This window comes from Zonotrichia albicollis, chromosome 24 (assembly GCF_047830755.1).
Source record: "Zonotrichia albicollis isolate bZonAlb1 chromosome 24, bZonAlb1.hap1, whole genome shotgun sequence".
Lineage (NCBI taxonomy): Eukaryota > Metazoa > Chordata > Aves > Passeriformes > Passerellidae > Zonotrichia > Zonotrichia albicollis.
In genome coordinates this window covers 7357080-7376359 of record NC_133842.1, presented here as the reverse complement: position 1 = coordinate 7376359, position 19280 = coordinate 7357080, and positions in this window count along the sequence as shown.

Below are 19280 nucleotides of genomic sequence, written 5' to 3'. Positions count from 1 at the left end.
GGTGCTTTTTTCCAGAAACACCATGCGTGACAGGTTTTATATCTGGGCTGTTACTAAACTGCACATTTTGCTTGCTGCCCATCTAAGACATCTCCTTTTTTGCAGCTGTGCCTTTCTCCTTGAGACTGCACAGATGGCAAACAATGCACAGCCAAGAGGGAATGTCTCTTCCTTTATTTTGTCTTTGTCTCAAAGGGACCTGTAAAGAAGAATCAACCCATCTTTTCCAAACAGCAACCTAGCCATGTACATTTATCTCCATGCCCTTGCTTCCTCCTTTCAGCTACCTTGTGGGTGAGGAATTGTCCCTGGTTATGGAGTACATGGATGGAGGCACTCTGAGCAATGTCATCAGCAAGACCTACTTGTCAGAAGATGAGATGGCAGCCATCAGTCGGGAGGTCAGCAATCCCATCTGTGTTTCCAAGGGCTTGGGCAGCATTGTCTGGGAAACAGGGCCTCAGAGCTGGAGTGATTTCCTGTGCCAAGCTTTGTTTCTGTGTTGCTGGTATGCTATGGGCAAGTAAAAGCATCTCAAGTGAAAGGCCTGCCAGTGCCCCTGCACTCCCTGTACTCAGTGCCAGTACTCTTATCTCCTGCTGTCGTATTCTCGCTCTGTCTCTTGTATTTGTATTTGCTGTTCTCCACCTTGCCTCTCTAAATGTTTGCCTGGAGTCTGTCTCCACTGCATTCCTTGCCTGTAAAAGCAAAGGTGCCGGTGGCAGGATTTGAAATGATCAGCAAAGATCATTTCAGTGCAGCCAAAATGCTCTTTGCTTATGGAAACTGACTGGTGTGATACTTCCAAGCCTGTGCTGAGGCCAGCAAGAAAACCTTTGTCATGCAGCCTCCCACCCAAAAGTGATCCACTTCACAATAAAGGGAGGGATTTCTCCTTTCAGAACCCCTCCTTTGTCCTCTGCATGGCAAAAGCACGTCCACTGCAGAGGAGTCATCCTGGCTGGTTGGCAGGGGACAGCCTACAACAGCAGGTGCTGTTGCTCTTTCAAAAGCTGACGTGCCTTTCCTCAGAAAGGTCCTGCTCTGCAAGTGTTGGAGCAGCAAGCTCTTCCTCTCAGTGGCCATTACTGTTCTGCCATTACTCCCCATTCCGCCACAGAGGGAATCTTTTCGATTCTTTGCTTCCTTTCTTGTGTGATGAAATCACATCACTCATTTTTGCCCTCCTGTGTCTGTTTTCTCGCTCAGTGCCTGCAAGGACTAGATTTTCTTCATTCAAACCATCTTATCCACCAAGATGTGAAGAGCAGAAACATCCTTCTCAGAACCGACGGCTCTGTCAAGCTGGGTCAGTATATTCTTGGTCAGGTGCAGCATTCCAGGGCTGTGGGTGTGGGGCTGCTTGGAGTGACAGCCAGCTCCCCAGAAATGGTGCTGGTGGCAGTGCAGGGACCCCTGCTGCGAGCTGAGGGCACAGTTGCAACGTGCAGAGGTAGAAGGAGCCACAAGCAGTCAAGAGTGGCCTTGCTCTGTGTGTGTCCCTTCCAGACAGAGGGATCTACAATCTAAAGCTTCAGGGGAATGAACTCCACTGCTCATGAGCAGCGTTAAGAAACCTGGATTTTTTTTGGAAGTGGCCAATTCCATACTCCCTTGGCTAAAGCCCCAAGGAAATCGAGCGTGGACAGTTCTCCACGAGATCCAACAGCACATTCTTAGCCTGAGAGTGGGGAATTCTCTTGCTTGGTTTCCTAATTGGAGCTGGCTTTCATGGTTTGTGGTTTTCTCCACAGCTGACTTTGGCCTCTTTGCTCAGCTCAGCCCTGAGCAGGGCAGACGGAGCTCCGTGGCCGGCGCTGCTGGGTGGCTGGCACCTGAAGTGGTGACAGGTCAACCGTGTGGCCCCAAAGTGGACATATGGTCTTTGGGAATCGTGGGCATTGAAATGGTGGAACGAGAAGTTCCTTCCTGGAATGCAACTCCTGTCTTGGTAAGGTGCAAATACTCACTGATCCCACTGTCTTTCTCACCTGTCCCGTGTTCTGTGTGCCATTGGACAAAATCCCATTGCCATCTGCTGGCACCACATCCACCAAGGTCCCCTTCTAAAAATGCCCCTGCAACACATCAGCATCTGCTGTAGCTTTGGTTGTATCAGAAAGGGAAGGGGCAGTTCAGAAACCTAACCAGTTCAGAAACCTGCCATTTTGGCCTCCAGCCATGCCTGACATTTCTCACTTGTGTTTTGAACAATGTTGGAACTCTGTTTCTGAAGGACAAGAATTTTTCAGTGGACAGGGTAGACATGTGATAAATATCCTGAGAAATAGAGGTTAGACCTTCCCAGTTTCAATTTTATAGAAAACATAGGAAAAAAAAGGAAAAAGAAAAGTAAACAAAAAAAAGAGAAAAAAACCTACTACCAAAGCAATGCCCAAGCAGTTCTGCTTGTTTTTTCATTTTTTAAATGCAGCTCTTCTCTTCCATTCTGTAGCATCTTTTCCAAATCCTGTGGTCGTTGAAACTTTCAGGCTTTCAAGTCATCTGTACATTGTTCACTCATGTGTGTGGGTGTCCTGGATAAGTTTAGGATGTGTTTGTCTCCGACTGCAGTTAGAATTGTTTGCCAAACCCTTGGCTGTTTCTTGGTACTTTAACAAGTTGATGAGCTTGCAGGCAGGTGCCTGGGCTGGGATCCAGCGTGGGCAGTTGACACCGGTGCTGTGTTTCTTTACCACAGGAGCAGGGCCATCCCTGGCCTGCACAGTTCTAATGACAGGGAGGGCTCCAGCTCCCCACCATGGCCAGTGCTGAGCTCAGCTGAGAGCCAGGATAAAACCCTCTTTGTCACCTCTGGCGATGTGGGAAAAGGACAGAAAGCTGCATAAATTATTTGTACACAAGGGGAGAGCATTGCCATTTCTGGATTTGAAATTCTCCTTTGGGTTAAAGAGGATAATAGCAAAGTCTCTTTGGTCACCATCTATTTCAGTGCCACAAGCACAGAGTTATCCTGACAGTGGTGGGCATTTTTATGGAGACTCCAAGGCCTCTTGCCATTGTTATTTTTGTCTATTTGAGATGGATTGTGCAAGTTGAGGTTTGAATAGTTCCCAGTCAGTGTCTTATATGGTTTCTAAATACCATCTTGCAAAAGTAGAATGAGCTCTCTCCCCCTGACTTGTCAGCGTGTTAGGGCTTGGTTCTTGGAACCACACTGGATAATGATCAGCCGATGTCTTGCCAATCTACACTGTAACTCCTTGGCCTGAGGAGTATCAGAAAGACCTGCTGAGCTCCATGGACACTGTCAGCTGCATGGAATTGAGCATCCTTGGCCTTGCTGAAGAAACTGGAGCTCAGCTTAGGTTAGATGCTCTTGAGCAGGAGAAAGGCTGGAATCTTCAGGTGTTTCCAGAGGCCTGCGTGCCCAGAGGGACTGAGTTCTGGGGAGCAGCTGGATGTTTCTGCACGTCATGGAAGGGGATTGCCAGACAGCTCAAGCCTCACCACAGGCAAACACTCCCCAGCTCTTCTCAGGCAACATTTGCTTTGGGTTTCAAGTTGTTCCCACTTGTCTGTCTGTGAAGATGCCCCTAAAACCACAAGGCAAGCCTCTCAGAACTGGTGTTACATTTCCAGAAATGAAGAAAAGAAGCCCAAACACAAGAAAGTTGCTACGGCACTGGTTTTTAGAGAGGAACTTAACCCCCTGTGCAGTTTCTTCTCACTGGCAAACGTGCCTGAAACCTGGGCATGAGGGTCTACAGGCCACAGAGTCTCTTCTGCTTCTTGTGCAGTGCTGCTGAAACACTCAGTGACCGTGTTTCTCTCCCAGCCCAAGCCACATTCTGGCTGTCACCAAGGCAGAGCCTGGTGATGTGGAGAGCCTGCCAAAACCTGCCATTTGTTTCCTGGCACTTTCTGGGATGGGCCTACCATTCACGCATTGACTTGAGTAGCCAAATGACTAGAGGGTGACCGTAGGGATGGAACCTCTCCTTCTGATTTGACCATGAAAGGTTTTTCTTTTCCATGTAGGGAAAGCAGAAATTTTCAGACTGCTGAGAAACAGAGCTGCCGGTGGCTGCTGTGTACCCAAGCAGGCGTTTTCATCCCAGTACATTTGTGCATGGATCTTAATGTGTCTGTGTTGAAGATGAGATTCCAAAGATTTGTTTCCTTACCTGAGGAATACCTGGTGGATTTCCTTTCTTTCCCTCCAATTCCCATTATTTTTAAGAACAAAGCAAAAAGCTTGATTCATTTTGCTTTATGGCAGCAGTGCTTAAGGGACAAGAAGCACTGCAGAGATACTTTTCATGTACTAACCCTTGGATACAGTAGAGTTAGTATAGCAAAGTCCTTCTTCCAAAAAGCCTCTCAAGCTGGTGTGAATCCTCAGGGAAGGAAATGTGCGTGTGCTGATGTAGTTCCCACTAACTAGGGCAGTATATGAAATCAGCTGCCAAGGCAAGATCTGCAGGATGGTGGAAAAGCTTTGGCTGCATCGCGGTTTGGGTTTTTGGTTGGTAAAGGAAAGTCATCTCTGGGTCTCTGCCAGGGCAGAAACTGCCACTGCAGCATGGAGCTTAATCAATGGGATCTGGGAGAGCGGTTACCGGTGGGAAAGAAGCAGGTGGAGCCTGGTGTCTCCTTTTCCCCCAGCCTCAACTCCTGATAGCCACAGGAGGAAGACAAAAGCTGCAGCAGCCCAACTTATTTTCATCCTGCCTGCGTGACTTCCTGAGCTGCTGCCTGCAGAGAGATGAGGCACGGCGCTGGTCTGCCAAGGAGCTGCTGCAGGTAAAATGTGCAGGGGCTGCAGGTGAAACAGGGTCTGAGGGACGGGCTCCTCCTCCACTCAAGGCCAAGGCAGCAGATGAGCCCCCTTCCTCCTCACCTCCACTCTTGCTGCTCTTCAAATGAAAACGGTGAGGAATCCCAGACTGGGCTGGGCTGGCAGGGTCCTGTAAAGGTCCTGTGGTGCAAGTGTCCTGCAATGAGCTGGGACATCTTTAAAGACATCGAGTTTCTCAGAGCCCTTTGCCACCAGAGCCGGAATGGTTGCAGGGATGGGGCACCTACAAGCTCTTGGGGCAACCTGTGCCAGGGTCACACCATGCTGCGAGTAAACATGTTCTGATTAGATCCTATTTGTGTTAAAATATATTCACCCACATTCTATTGTAACTGGCCCTGTTAAAAAAGATGTCCTCCACTTTCCTCAAAGCCACTCTGAAGTTTCGGAAAGTGGCAATAAAGTCTCCCTGGGGCCTGTTCTTGACAAAACTGAGTAACCCCACCTCTCTCTGCATTTCCTGAGTCACAGAGGTCCTCTGGCTGTTTCTGTCACCTTCTTTTGTAATTTGGTGGGGTGTTCAGTTTTATGTAATGGCAAAAGAATTGAAGTAGAGCAATGCGGGGTACAGAGACATGAAATGGTGGTAGAGGAACCCAAGTAAGCCAGTCCCAACCTAGGGGTCAGAGATTTGGCTGTGGGCAGTTGGGGCTGTGGGGGGCTCACTGTGAGCCTCTGAAAGGCCCTGGTTTGTGCCCTCCAGCCCACCCTTAGAGGTTTCTGCCATGCAAACAGGGACAGCTGGGAGGGACTTGTCCCAGCCCCATCTGCTGCCTGGCACGCTCAAGCGGACGGGAACTGTGCCAGGGTTACTGCCAGGCTGTGTGGCAGAGAGGGAACTGCAGGGCCCAGTGCCACTGGGCTGGCCCTGCTGGGAAGGAAGGTGCCATCCAGCACACGAGGGGCAGGGCATGGGAAGGCAGACACTGCTTTCTGTGTCAATGGCAATCAGCACAGTGCCTGTCGTACAAAGAGAGAGACCAATGAGAGGCTTTGGAGTTTCCTGAAAAGAAGAAACTCCAAGGACAGAAAGCACCATTTCTAGAGCACTGGCAGTGCTAAAATCTCAGCAAGATGAAGACACCTGTATAAATGGATCAGTGGGATTCTGGGCCAGGTTTGCCTGTGATGGCAAAGTCTGCACATAAAGATGGAGGTGTAGACGGTCCCATTGTTCCTCTTCCTGCATCCTTGTAGGAGCAGGAGGAATCCTGTGAAGCACTGAGCTTGCAAAGCCATGGTTCATTGTTTTTTGTTGATCTGGGTTTCTTCCCTTTGGGCAGCATCCGTTTGTAAGATTTGCTGAGCCTGCGTCCAGCCTGGTGCTGCTGATTGTTTCAGTGAAGAAGAGGAAGGAGACAAGAATGTGACAATCACATCAGGACCATTTATTCCTTAACAGGTTTAGAGTAGGATTGTAGGTTAGGACGAGGATTAGGATTAGATTAAGGATAAGGATAAGGATAAGGATAAGGATAAGGATAAGGATAAGGATATGGATAAGGATAAAGGATAAGGATAAGGATAAGGATAAGGATAAGGATAAGGATAAGGATAAGGATAAGAATAAGGATAAAGATAAGGATAAGGATAAGGGTTAAGGTAAGGGTTAGGGTTAGAGTAGGATTGTCTAATAGGACTGCAGAGTAGGATTGAAAATCAATAAAGTTTCTGAAACCACAACTCACCTTGAAGATTCCCTTCCTTCTCACTCTGCAAATAAACTCGAGAATTCCTTCTGAATTGTCTGTTGTTTCTTAAAGGTGGAAAGTGAAATGGTGTCTTTGGCATGGTGTGAAAGTGGGGAAGGATCTTCTTCATTCATCCTCTCCAGACCAGACTGCCTTTGGAATATGGCCCACTGGTCTGTTTTTGGCCATCTTTGGTACTTCTATTTGAGGCAGAAAGGGCAATGGCATTTAAAGCAAAAGCACAGGAAGAATGGGGCAGCCCAAACATCTTATGCAGATGTAGGCGTTCAGCTGGGACTGGAGAGCATTGGGGCTCCCTAAATGCAATAATCTCTTTGGCTGGAGGAGAGCCTTGCTCAAGTGAGAAAGCAGAAAGATGAGAGAGGGTGCTCGGGAAGGTCTCCTGTGGTGCAGAGCTGTCAGCACCGGTGAGGTGAGAGCGGGCCCGGCCTTGCCCGGGCTGGAGCCCCAGCAGAGCCCCGGCAGAGGCCGGAGCAGCCTGAGCCCCGGCAGAGGCAGGCTGGAAGGAGGCCCTTGGAGCTGCAAGAGGCAGCAGCCGGGCCCTGGGTGCCTCTTGCGGGGAGCGGGCGAATCCTCCGCTCTCAGAGCCCAGGTGGCAGCTGGCTGCTGCCGAGGGGAAGCGCAGCCGTGCTGGGCACAGCCCGGCCTGGAGGCCATGGCCGTCTGGAGTGTGCCCAGGAGCAGAGAAAGGCTAAGGGCAGCCGCGCGCCCCTGGGCTGGCTGAGGATTCCTCCTCTTCTGCCGGCTGCCCTGCAACTCCTGGCAAAGGCCAGCAGTGTGTGCAGCACTCTGGGCACCGGGGCAGGGAGCCGGGCTGCTCGGCAGGCTGGAGCACAGGGCAGCCTCCTTCAGGCCCGGCACTTGTGCCAGGGAAGCGAGGCCAGCGTGAGGCAGGGACAGCTTGGCAGGGCCCATCTGCAGGAGCCAGCGCCTCACGCAGCTCTGGGAGGAAGCGCCTGCAATCCTGCAGTTCTGCACTGAGCCAGAGCAAAGGTGTGAGATGCAGAGTGTTTGGCAGATATATTCAGGCCCACCAGGCCAGCCTGCTTTGTGCTCTCTGGTGCACAGCAAGCGCTGTGCAATGCAGCTCTGAGCTGCTGGGAGAGAGGCACATCGGGGATGTGCTTGAGGCTTGTGCTTGAGGAGTAAACTGATTTGGAAGGGGGCAGAAGGGTTTCAGCAGGCAATTTGTGTTTTCTTCATTAAATTCTGAAAGGAAGTCCTAATGTGTTGCACACAGGTAGGGTTATTAGAAAAGAAAGGCCTTATAAAATCAGGCCTACCTATTGTTATGTTTGCCCAATTATCCTGTCATAAAAAACCCCCAAACAATATTAAAAGTAGTAGCAATTTTAATTAAATATTTAAAATATAAAAATATAAAACTGGATAGAATAGAACTTGATTAAAATAAGGGATAATTTGTTTCTAATAATAGCGCACAAGCAACAGATAACTGCGGGGTACGGAGCGCAGGCCTCTGGGACCCTTGCCACATCATGTACAAGCTTGCCAAGTGAAGATTCGTCCTTATATGCCATGTGTCAATGCCGTCTTCTCCCATTTTCAATTCCTCACACTTCTACCTCTGCCCTCATTATCACCTTTACCATCCATATGCCACCACTTGGTTGGTGGTCGCACAAGTCTTTGGGGGTCGTCTGATGAAGATTTTGTAGTCCTCCTCTGTGTCCTTTAATTAACCTTTGGGTTACACCAAGCCAAGACAAATGTAAGCCAAAACTAACATAATTACTACATCTGAGTATAAAGGCAATAAATACCTTTTAATTAGCATTTTCCTGGGACACAACCAGAGAGTTCCTTCTTTGTTAACTTTTAGCAACCATTATCTCTGTTCTCTTTCCTTTTCTTTATCTCTTTCCTCCTGTTCCTGAACATCTGCTCGGGGGGGGGGGGTTGGGCATGGTGCCCCTCCTCTCCCTTTTTCTTCGGCATTACTACTTTATTACTTCTTTTACCTGTTTTAATATTAACAAATATTAATTACTGTATCAATATTGATTCTTGTTTCAATTGTTAGCAGCATGAATCACACCTATTTACCACACTGTGGCAAATTCCCAGCTGGCCTGTTCCATCTTCTATGTGCAGCCAGCTAACTTCCCATGGGAATAGTCATGAGTGCAGTTAGCAAACAAGCTTTTGTGCTAAGAAAACTGTTTGCATCTGTGCATCTGTAATAAACAAGAAACCTGTCCCATGAGCATCCACGAAAGAAAAATGTAATCACCCGAGTAAGAGTGAGTCTTAAAAAGAGAGAGTCTTTACATGTACACACTAATACACCTTCTAAGCAATAAATTGTGTGGCAAGGAAACTACCAGCCAGTTGAAGATGAACACGAGTCTGTGAAAACAGCATAAAAATGAGTTATGTGAATAAAGAATTGGCTTTCCCTGCATGAAGAAACTGAGTCCCGGCTGCTTTATTGACACAGCAATGTGGCTTCACTCAGCAAGAGCACTTGCAGGGTGTATGGATGAAACACTTGTGTTTGATTCTCAGAACAGGAAGGAGAGGCATTTAGTCTAACAAACAGGGCGTAGTCTTTTGAATTCCTTTAGCTTTAACAGGAGTGCTGAACCATGTATTCCCCCACTGCAGTGCTTACTGTGTGCAAGTGGCTATCTTGGCCTTGAGAATTAGGAGAGTGCTCCTGCTAAGAAGGCAGCTGGAATGCATTCAAAGGGAAGAAAGTGTTTTTATGAGGCTCTTTAACACCAAAGGAGAATTTGAGGAATGGGAATATTTCCCAAATGACTGTGTCAGGAACTGGAGTCGTGTCCCAGGCCCTGCCATATTTGATCCATGGTTGAGCAGGTTGACAAGACAATGAAGAAAAGTGTCTTGTTTAACAGGTGGGACCTTGACCCTTGACAGAGAAACAATGGATTGGTCAATGGGTGGGCAGTCAAGCTTTGAAAGGAGAACAATGCACAATGGAGCCCTTTGTGGCAGGGAGTCATGGAGTCATCCTGAGCCATCATGGCCTCATCTCAAACGCCAGCCATGTGTGAGCTGCTGCTCTAAGTCCTGCTGTAAAATTCCACTCCTGAGCAGGAGATACAAGGCCTAGTTCTGGGCTGAAGGGTTGAGAAGGATGAGATGCACAGTGTTTTGATCCAGGGGATGTACTGGAAGTGCACTGCCTACCTGCCCCTGCTGCCGAGCACCACGCTCCAACTCCTTCTCCTGTTCAGTGGATTTTTGGGAATCCAGAGGTCAGTATGTATTATATGCTACTGCAACTAATAGAATGAACTTGCTTTGCAAGCCCAGTTTTGTCCTGGGTTATTTTGTGCAAGGGTCACCTGAACCTGTGTCAACGACCAGCAGGGACCTACAGGACACTCCTATTCTCATGTCAGTAAATTCGGAGAAGTGATTGAAATATGTCAGTAAATTGGAGGTAATGTTTAGCCGGTAAGTTTCAGCAAGGCATTGAATATGCCTTAGTTCCATGGATAGAAACTACCAGGTGAGATTGCAGGGTGTGCAGGGCTTAGGGAAGTGATTCCCTGTGCACCCAGCACTGAAATCAAGTAATGCCTCCTTTCTAACCTTGAGCTGGCAGCAGGGATCAGGCCTTGCTTGGTCACTTTCATTTTGACAACTTCTGTTAGCAGGTAAGAAAGGTCCAAATGAAACCTCCTCCAGCTGTTTTCCTCTGGTTGATCTTTTTAGGCACCAAAGCTCTGTGCCTGGGTGGCCTGGGTGTGTGCAGAGCAATGCAGCCCCCAAAAAGCCCTTGGTTTCCCCACGAGTTGCCAGTTTGACTGCTTCCAAAGTGAAAGAAAGGCAGAGATGTACATCCATAGGAGTCCTGGCCATGTCCAATAAAGGTGCAAATATGTGGGGAGATTTGTTAGGGATGATTTCAGCTGTTATGCCAACAGTGCCTTCACTCCTGGTTCTGTGCATTATAGGTGAGTAATGTAATAGTTGGTTCTCACAATTAAGAGATAGCTATTATGTGGATAGATATTATGTTCAAATGTAAAGTGCTGTTATTGTAATATGTCCTCCCATAGTCCTCTTTCTTATCCCCCTTGTAATAGTCTTGGCAGTCAGGGCATTTTGGGAGGGCTGGCTTGTGACCAGCAGGCAGGGTGTAACAACACCTGACCTCCAGTCAGGATGCAAGAAAGTAATCTCCACCACTGGACGGCAGAGAAAGAGTTGACTGACAAAACATTGGGAGGGGCTAAGGGTATAAAAGGCAGAGCATCCCTTTTGTAGATGAGCATGTGGCTGCTGGGCATGGAGACTCCCAGTGTTGCAATCTTTCCTTATTCAGTCCTTTCTAAGGGTTTACTAAATCTTTAAAATATTAAAGGGTGGGTCATTTCTCAGGTGGGCAATGCTTTTGGCCATTTTCTTGGTCTGGTTTCCTTTGCTTTTGTCCCATCTGAGTGCTCAGCTGGGGTACAGGCTGTAGGGCTGTAGGTGCTTGGGGCACTCTTGGAGTTACTCTTGGATCCCTTGCAAAACAGGGTTTGGCCCATGAGGGGAATTTGTGCTACTTGTGACAGAGAAGAACTTCCCAGGCTCTTTTGTGTTTGCTGTAAGAAAGGCTGGTTATTGCTGTGCATAAATTCACAGACCAACATGGAGTGTTTGCTTTGTGATGTCAGGGCATGGTTGCCACCCTGTCATAGTGACATCAGAAGGTTGCCTTGGTGCATGGAAGGCCTGAGTGTCAGAGCAGCCCTAGGCCTTGCTCAGTGCAGGAGCATCCTCGAGCTTGAGGCATTTTTCGGTGGGTACTTGCACACTTACAAAAGCCTTGTTTCTTCTGGTGTTGCAGCACATCCTGCAAACTTGCAGAGCAGCGCTATAATGATTCACCATCTTGCTCCTGCGCTTTTTGCTGTATATGGTGCTTCCTTCTCAATCTACTATTTGACTCTTTTTGCACGTAGGTAGAGATTGGAGTGACATAGAATGCCATTGTCAACAATGTAGATGAACTCTCCTTAGAAGATATGGCTGTAGATGCGAGAAGAAATGGGGTTATAAGCACCAGGTAACAGCCTGTCCCCCTATGATTTTCTCTTGCCACAGGTGACAAGAGCTAGAGCCGTCTTTCCCCTGGCTCTCTCCACTATTGCAGAAGAAGCCAGAGAGGAGGAAAATGAGAAAGACGACCACCGCCTTTGTCCAGCCATGGTCGCACCACGGCCTGCTCATCATTCCAAGAGAGTAAGTGCCTGTTGTGGGGGGTGCTGACTTTAGTGCAAGGCAGAGGTGCAAGTTTTCTGAGCAGCCAGCACTTGCTGTGTCTGGCCAAGGATGTTGAGTGCTGGAGTCCGGCAGGACATAGCCATTTCCTGCAGGCAGTGACAGCTAGAAATTGGCCTTTGACCTGTCCTGTTGGGGCAGTGCAGAGCTGGGGGCTCCAGCTCAGCTTCTGGCTGGTTGGCTCAAGGAAGCTCCATCTCTGGGCTTCTGCGGTGTTACGGCCAAGGGCACACGTAGTAGTGCTGGAGGGTCAAAAAGCTTTGTTGGTTTCTTTTCCCTTTTTGGAAAGGCGTCTTTGGCTTGGGGAAGTGTTCTGCAGTTTTCTTGACTCGTTCTTCACTTGTAGAGTCACTGTTGATCCTGTTGCAGTGTGTTTCAAACTTTCAGGTCCCTTCCCCAGGTGTACCAATACCCTCTTCCCCTCCCCCCCTCGCCCCTTGCCGAGTGAGTCCTGTCAATCAGGCTTAACATCCCAGCAAAGGCATCATGTGGTTGGTTGAGTTCAAAGGATGCCCCTCAAGCTCAGAGGTCATTGGCCTGTCTAGGTGTCCCTCATCCCTTAAGACCCCGCCCCCCCACCTGGTTGGTGGCTCACCTTTCCCCTCCCCTCCCCCTGAGCTTAAAAGGTGAGTCCGGCCATGCGGTGGCGATTCTGTTGGAGCTCTTCCCAAGATTCAGACCTGTGTCACCATGGAATAAACCTCTGGATACAATCCTCCAGCAGAATCCTCTCCTTTTTTTCTCTTCACCTTCGCCTGAAGTCTTCTCCCTGAGGTAAACGGAGTTCCTAACAAGCCTGGACTTGTTTAGTGCCCAGCTGAAACCATCAGCAAGCTAAAGGTGTCTCTGGGGTGATACACCACAGTTGCCGCCTTCGGCCTAGCAGCGAGGGTTAGACTGGCCCAGGAACAATCTAACTGGTAATATTGGGATTCATATTCCAATATGATCCAACTGCCTTTTGGCTTTTGAGAAGCTGCAAACAGCATCAAGGGGCAAGTTTATGCTGATCCATTTTGCGCTGAAGTCTGCAGCTTTGGCAAGTGCATTGGAGGACAGACTGGGGGTGAAGCTGCAAGTCCTTGACTGCTGTCTTGTGTTGCTTGGAAGAGGAAGGCCATCTTGCAATGCTGCCTGCTGGATCTGAAGTGAAATGGGCACCTTTGTGGCTGGGGAGCTGTGTGGGCCAAAAGGACGCAGGGCTGGCGGCCGTGAGCAGCTGAAGATGAGGCAGCATGGGGCCAGGGGCCAAGAAGGCCAAGGGCACGGTGGCTGTGCCAGCAGCAGTGGGGCAGCAGGAGCAGGGCCGTGAGCGTGGCCTGTGCTGGGCAGCACTGCGGCCACAGCTGGAGTGCTGTGTGCAGCTGTGGGCCCTGGGAAGCAGAAAGTCATGGAGGGGCTGCAGCGTGGGCACAGAAGGACAAGGGAGCTGGGCAAGGGGTGCAGCACAAGGCCAGGGAGGAGATGTCTGAGGGAGATTTAGCCTGGACAACAGAAGCCTTGTGAGGGACCTTCAGCACCTCCTCAGTGCATCCAAATATTTGAGCCACTTTTGGAAGTGACTTTACCCCCTTTTTTTCCTTGAGTTTTTCTTTTGTTTGGTTGGAGGAAGAAGCTTATTTATTTACTTTTTCTCCCAACTAAGGCTCTTTTCATCATTATTTTCTGCCCTTCTATAGCACTGGGACTGGGTCTGCTAGAATTTTAATTTCCAAGGTGTCACTTCTGGAGAATACAGTTTTTGCATGAGAACACATCATTCTGTGTAGGGACCTTGATGCAGAATGAGCTGTTGGGGTTTCAGGCCAGCCAGTATGGTCTTACAGATCCCTTTGAGCTTAGTGCTCATGCCTTTTTGCAGCCCAGGGAATCAGTGTGTGTTGTGTTTGGGAATTGAGCAGGAAATCAATGCCCTTGCATTCCAGCTGCTCCTCAGAGATCACAGGAGCTGGGAGGGGCTGGGCTGCATTTCTGACTCCAGCCACTTCAGCACCATCAGTGTGGTCAAGTCCAAGAGAAGAACTTGCCCGAGCACAGATGCACAAAGAGTGCAGTTCCCGGCAATGCTCTGGGTCTGATTGCATTCCGTAAGGACCTACATGCTCCAGATTCCCCAAGAGTGTGTTTTTTTTAGGCAACAGGAGAGCAATCTCAGGATTTTAGTTGAGCAGGGCACTGGCTACCAAGTTCTGATGCGTGTAGCAGCAGACAGGACAGTAAAGAGAGATTTTAGTAATGAGATCTGTCTGTCTATCTATCTATCTAACATTTACATAACTGCATCTTCCTGGTTCTGGTCCAAGGCAGCTGGAGGTGCAAAGGTCACCTAAAGCATCCCTTTCAGGAGAGGATTAGAGACATGTTCCCTTGACCAATTCTGAGCAGTTGGAGATGTTTCCCCCTCCAGATATGGTGGTTTTTTCCCCTCAGAGTTGTTTTCTTCCTCCGGCCTCTTCTGCCCTCAAGTCCCCAGTTAATTCTTTAAATTTCTGTCTGTCTTAGAGAGGTGCAACAATTCCATGTTTAGGTGGTGTTTGGAGACTCTGGTCACACATGCATTACGTGACACATGGTTTCCTTCACTGGCATCCCCAGGACTATGTAAGTGCATTTGTTCATGGGGGCCTTAGAAGAGTCTTCTCTTTCCCTCAGCAGCAGCAGCAGCAGCAGCAGCAGCAGCAGGGAGCAGTGGCAGGGTCAGGACGAGGAGGAGGTGGCTGCCCTGGCCCTTTGCTCCCGGGCCCCAGGCCAGGAAGGCTCTGGCTGCAGCAGGGCGCTCTTCCAGCAGCCCCTGGCAGCCTCTGCACAGAGCACGGCACGCTGCCCCGTCCTGCTTGTGCCACTTTTCTTCAGCAATACCCTAGCTCCTCTTCACAAGGAAAAAACTCCAGCAATCTAAAAAGAAATCATTCAAGTACAGTTCTATTTGCCTTTGCATTGTAGTTCAGGACATGTATTTTTTTGCCTATAATTTCACAATTTTTATGAAAACATGCATTCTGCACAGTTTTGTGGTTTTAATTATTCATATACGTAAACATGCCGTTTTAAACTCTTGATTTGTTGCAGTTGGTAATTTTCAGGTAGTATATTCTAAAATGTCACAAAACAACATCTTTTGGGTAGTTTTTCTCAGTCTTAAAAAACCCCCTGCAAGCCATTTTAGTCTCTGTCTTTCCAAGTTGGTTCATATCGGCCTATTTTAAATCAGGGCTACAATACTTTTATAGGATTTAGAGAGGTCCAATGAAATGCACACCAGTGATTCTTCTTGTGGAATATCATGGTCCTACCATAAAGCCTCTATTAACTTTTTTGTTTCTCTCATTAGCTCAACTGTAAACACATGTTTAGTTGCAAACTTACACAAAATGAGCAAAATCCACATGATGTGATTGGCTGTTGGGAGCTCCTTGCTGATCCTTCTGCTTCTTCAGCTGAGCAAGGCTCTGATCCAGGCAAAGAGACTGCACTTAGTGCTACACAATCATTTGGCTGGAACTCTGCTGATTTCTAGGAACAGCTAGAGGCCTCTAACTCCCCAGGATGTTTTGGCTGAGCCAAGCTTTGCTGGGTTTTGGCTGCAAGTACCATTGCCCTTGCTTTCTTATATCCACAAGTACCATGGATGGGAGAAAACTGCCACGTGGGCCATCTTCCAAAGGCACTTTGGTCTGGAGTTTGTGAATGAATGAGAGCTTCCTCCACTTCCAAATCACATGAAAAAAATATTGAAAGAGAACTTCCCATCCTTAATAAACAACTGACAATTCACAAGTGGATCTAGAGCTTCTTTATGGAATGAAAAGGAAGGCAATCTTCCAATGGAGTTGTGCTTTTGAGAGTTTTTCTTCTGACTCCCACTCCCAGCTGGCACTGGAAAAAGTCACGTCTCTGCAAGCATCAGTGTCTTCTGTCTGCCATCAGTTGTTTTGCTGCAACAATCAGAACAGGCATCAGCCTGGAGAGAGGCTCAGCTGATGCTAGGAACAGGAGCTGCCCCAAGGAGAAACAAGACATGAACTTTTACCTCCCAAACCCATCTCCCCAGAGGCTCAAGCAGGATTCCTCTGGTTCCCAGAAATACAAAGAAATAGGGCTGAGAAGACCCTTTGCAGCTATGTGTTCATGCCCAAGACTTTGCTGATGGCATTTGGGTTTTGCCTTTCTTTCTTTTCTATCTTTTCTGTATTTATTGCATATCAATTTAGAGCTCTATAAGGCGACTTGGTTTGTGATTACTTTTCCCAGTCCTTTTGCATGGCCTTTGCCTAAGCAGAAAGACAAACTTCCAGAGCTCCAAGCGCCAGGGGGCAGAAGGCCCCAGTGTTATCTTGGTTCTTCCTGGGACAGACCCCTGCAGGGAGCTGGTGGACTCACTATCCCTGCAAGCCTTTGAAAGAAGACTGGATGTGGCACTCGGTGCCGTGCTTTAGTTGAGGTATTAGGCCATAGGTTGGACTCGATCATCTTGAAAGTTCCTTCCAAGCCAGTGATTCTGTGATTCTGTGACTGTGCCAACTTTTCCTGCAACCCTGGAAAGGGCTGCGCGGGCCCTTGGCCAAGGACGGCGATCAGGGCTCATGGAAAAGAAGCGAAGGGCTCAAGGCGAAGGCTGACAGGGCAGAGCTGCCTCAGCGCGGCCCAGAGCGAGCCTCATCTCCTCCTCCTCACCCTCTGCGCTGCCCTTTGCGACGCCGGCGGCTGCTCTCGCTGCGGGGCTCCAGGGCGTGCTGGGGGCCGGGCCCCTTGTCTTCGGGAAGCGCCGGAGCCTCGGAGGCGAGCGGCTGCTGCTGTGGCCGGCAGGGGAGAGCTGCGGCTGCGGCCCTGGGCACGGCGAACTGCCGCTATGGCCGGCTCCTGCCGCGGCTCTTGTCTCTGCTGCGGGCTCTGCTCCTGCCCTGTGCGCACAGAAACGGCCGAGGGCTGCCCGGCAGCTCCGTGCCGCTCCTCAGCGGGCCCGGCCGGGCTGCTGCTCCCTGCGGCCTCTGCCCGCCGCTGCCGGCCCCGCCGCGCTCCCGCCGGCCTCTGCCGCAGCCGGGCCCACACGGGAGGCAGCACATTGCGGCCGGCTCGGAAAAGCCCTGCCCGCAAAGCGCCCGCCACGGCCTCGGCCTCAGGCCACAGGCTGCCGGCGTCCTCGCAGCTGCGAGCCGGCCCGGGCCGCCTGCCGGCCTCGGCCACAGCTCCCGCCTGTGTCTCCATGGCCACGGCTGCTCGGCACGGAGGGCTGAGCACAGCCAGCGCCAGCAGCAGCTCCTCACGCGCCCAGGCTCCGGGCGCTCCGAGCCCGCCCCACCCCGAATTCCAGCCCTGAGGGGCTTGGCGTCCCAATGCATCCCCTGGGGACAGCCTTAGAGTCGGCCGCTAAGCTCAGCCCATGGTGACAACCAGCAAATGACCAATGGAAAATTCACCAAATGCTCATCAGAGACAAGAGAAAATTCCCATGGTGCATGACAGCCTGAAGCAACTGCCAATTCCGGATCATTCCATCCATGTAGGAAAAGAGGCTTTTGCATTAAAGCAGAAAAGACTTATCGAAAAGGAAGGCAGGAACAAACAAAGAAGTTATTTGGACTCATGCTTCTTGTGTCTTTTAAAAAGACCAAGAAAATGGACTCCTAACCCAGCTCTCTCTGTTCATGATGTGGGACAGCAAGTGCTGATGATGTCCAGGAGCTGATGCAAGGGACAGGGACAAGGATGCAGCAGGCACAGTGCCAAGCTGACAGAGGGATGATCTCTGGTAGTGGCACTGAAGGAGGAGAGTTTGCAGGCAGGATAGAAAATGGGTCTTTGTTTCACCTCTTCTTTCAGTGCTGCTAAGAATGTAGCCTGGAGCAAGCTGGGAACACCAGAGCCTGGAGCCCTTTCCAGGCAGGGCTGCATCAGACACAAACCAGCAGGGGACTGAGGAGTCCCTGGGGTGGCAGTGAGCAACCTCGGGCTCTGCTCACTGCTGGTGGCATTTTCTATTGAACCATCTCCAAGGACTTCTGTTGTGCTCTGTATTTCTAAGGGTTTCCCCCTTTGGTTCTTTTTGGTTGTCTCTTGCACCTTTTTTTCTCCAAATTTTCCTACCCTATCAGCAGCAGCCTCTATCCAGAACCGGCTCTAAAATATCAGCAAAGCAGTTAGGAACAACAGTGGCTGGAATCCTGTGGCTCAGGAATTCGTATGCCAGAGCCCTGCTTGAGCCTTATGCTTTGCCAGGACCTCCTTCTCTGTGCAAAAACAAGGGATCAATGGAGTCTTTTAGCCAAAGAGCTCCTGATAAGTAAATGTTGTGCCAGGTTTCTCAGGAGTGTATCTGTTAAGTTCATGGCTGGCAAACAGAATGTAAGGCCAGGGTAGCAGAGCAGCTGGGAGCTGGTCACTCCCTGCAAAGGGCTGGTGTATGATGTGAGAACACCACATTCCAGGAGGGGCGAGCAGAGTCAATGTGCTCAAGATGCTACAAATGAGGTTTGTGCTCACTTAGAGAGTAGTCAGGAGTGGTGAGCACTGCAAGATCCAGCTGCAGTCCCCATCCATGTCCCTTTCAGTGCTGGCTTTAGGGTGTCTGCAGCCTGGATCCAGAGCGCCCTGGGGGCTCCTGAGGCTGCCTTTGCACCCAGGGTGAGGATGCCCATGAGCCGCTGAGGCCGCAGTGGGGACCAGGGCTGGGGCTTGTGGCCTGACAGGTGTGGCTCTGGGGGCTGTGACATACCAGGGCATGGGTCACTGTCACTGCCCTCCACAGCCCTGGATAGCTCTGTGATGCTCCAGGGACAATGGCAAGAGTGGGGAACTGGCTAGGTTGGGGTTTTGCCTGAGCCAGAACCTCTAGGCCAAATGCCAGCAGTAGAGACCCCTGGAGGGCCGAGTGAATGAAGCTGAGGAGGCTCTTCTGCGGTGTAAAGTGTGGCAAATTCATCAGGAGCGGAAGGGGGAAGGTTCTACAGGTGAGAATTCCCAAAGGGAACAGATGTTGAAAGAAGCCCCAGCATCCCTGTGCATGGATTTTTAAAACCTTTCAAAACAGGGGGTGGACACCATATAGTAACCAATAAACGACTCTTGGGGTGCGGTTTTGAGGGCTACAACAAATCAGAACGAGGGAAAGAGAGAGCGTTGGGATAGGGATTGGATCTTAGGGTGAGGGACAGGGAACTTTCTGGAACAAATGGTAGGGTTTGGGCTGAGGGATGGGCAAAGGGGCCAGGTTGTCTTGACAGACAGGGAAAAATGTGATGAGGAGCGAGGGGATTCCTTGAGGGACACTAGGGTAGGAGGGCATGACATAGGGCAGAGACTAACTGTAATAACTCGGGGAACACTTGAACATACCACTATATAACAGAACATTTGGCTCAATAAACTAACACACTGAAACACAGAAATGCAGGCTTTCGGCAGCTGAGAGGTGGCACTATTAGAACCCACAGCAGCTGGTGAAAGCCATCTCTCTCCTTCATGTTCTTGCTGTGTGGGAAGGT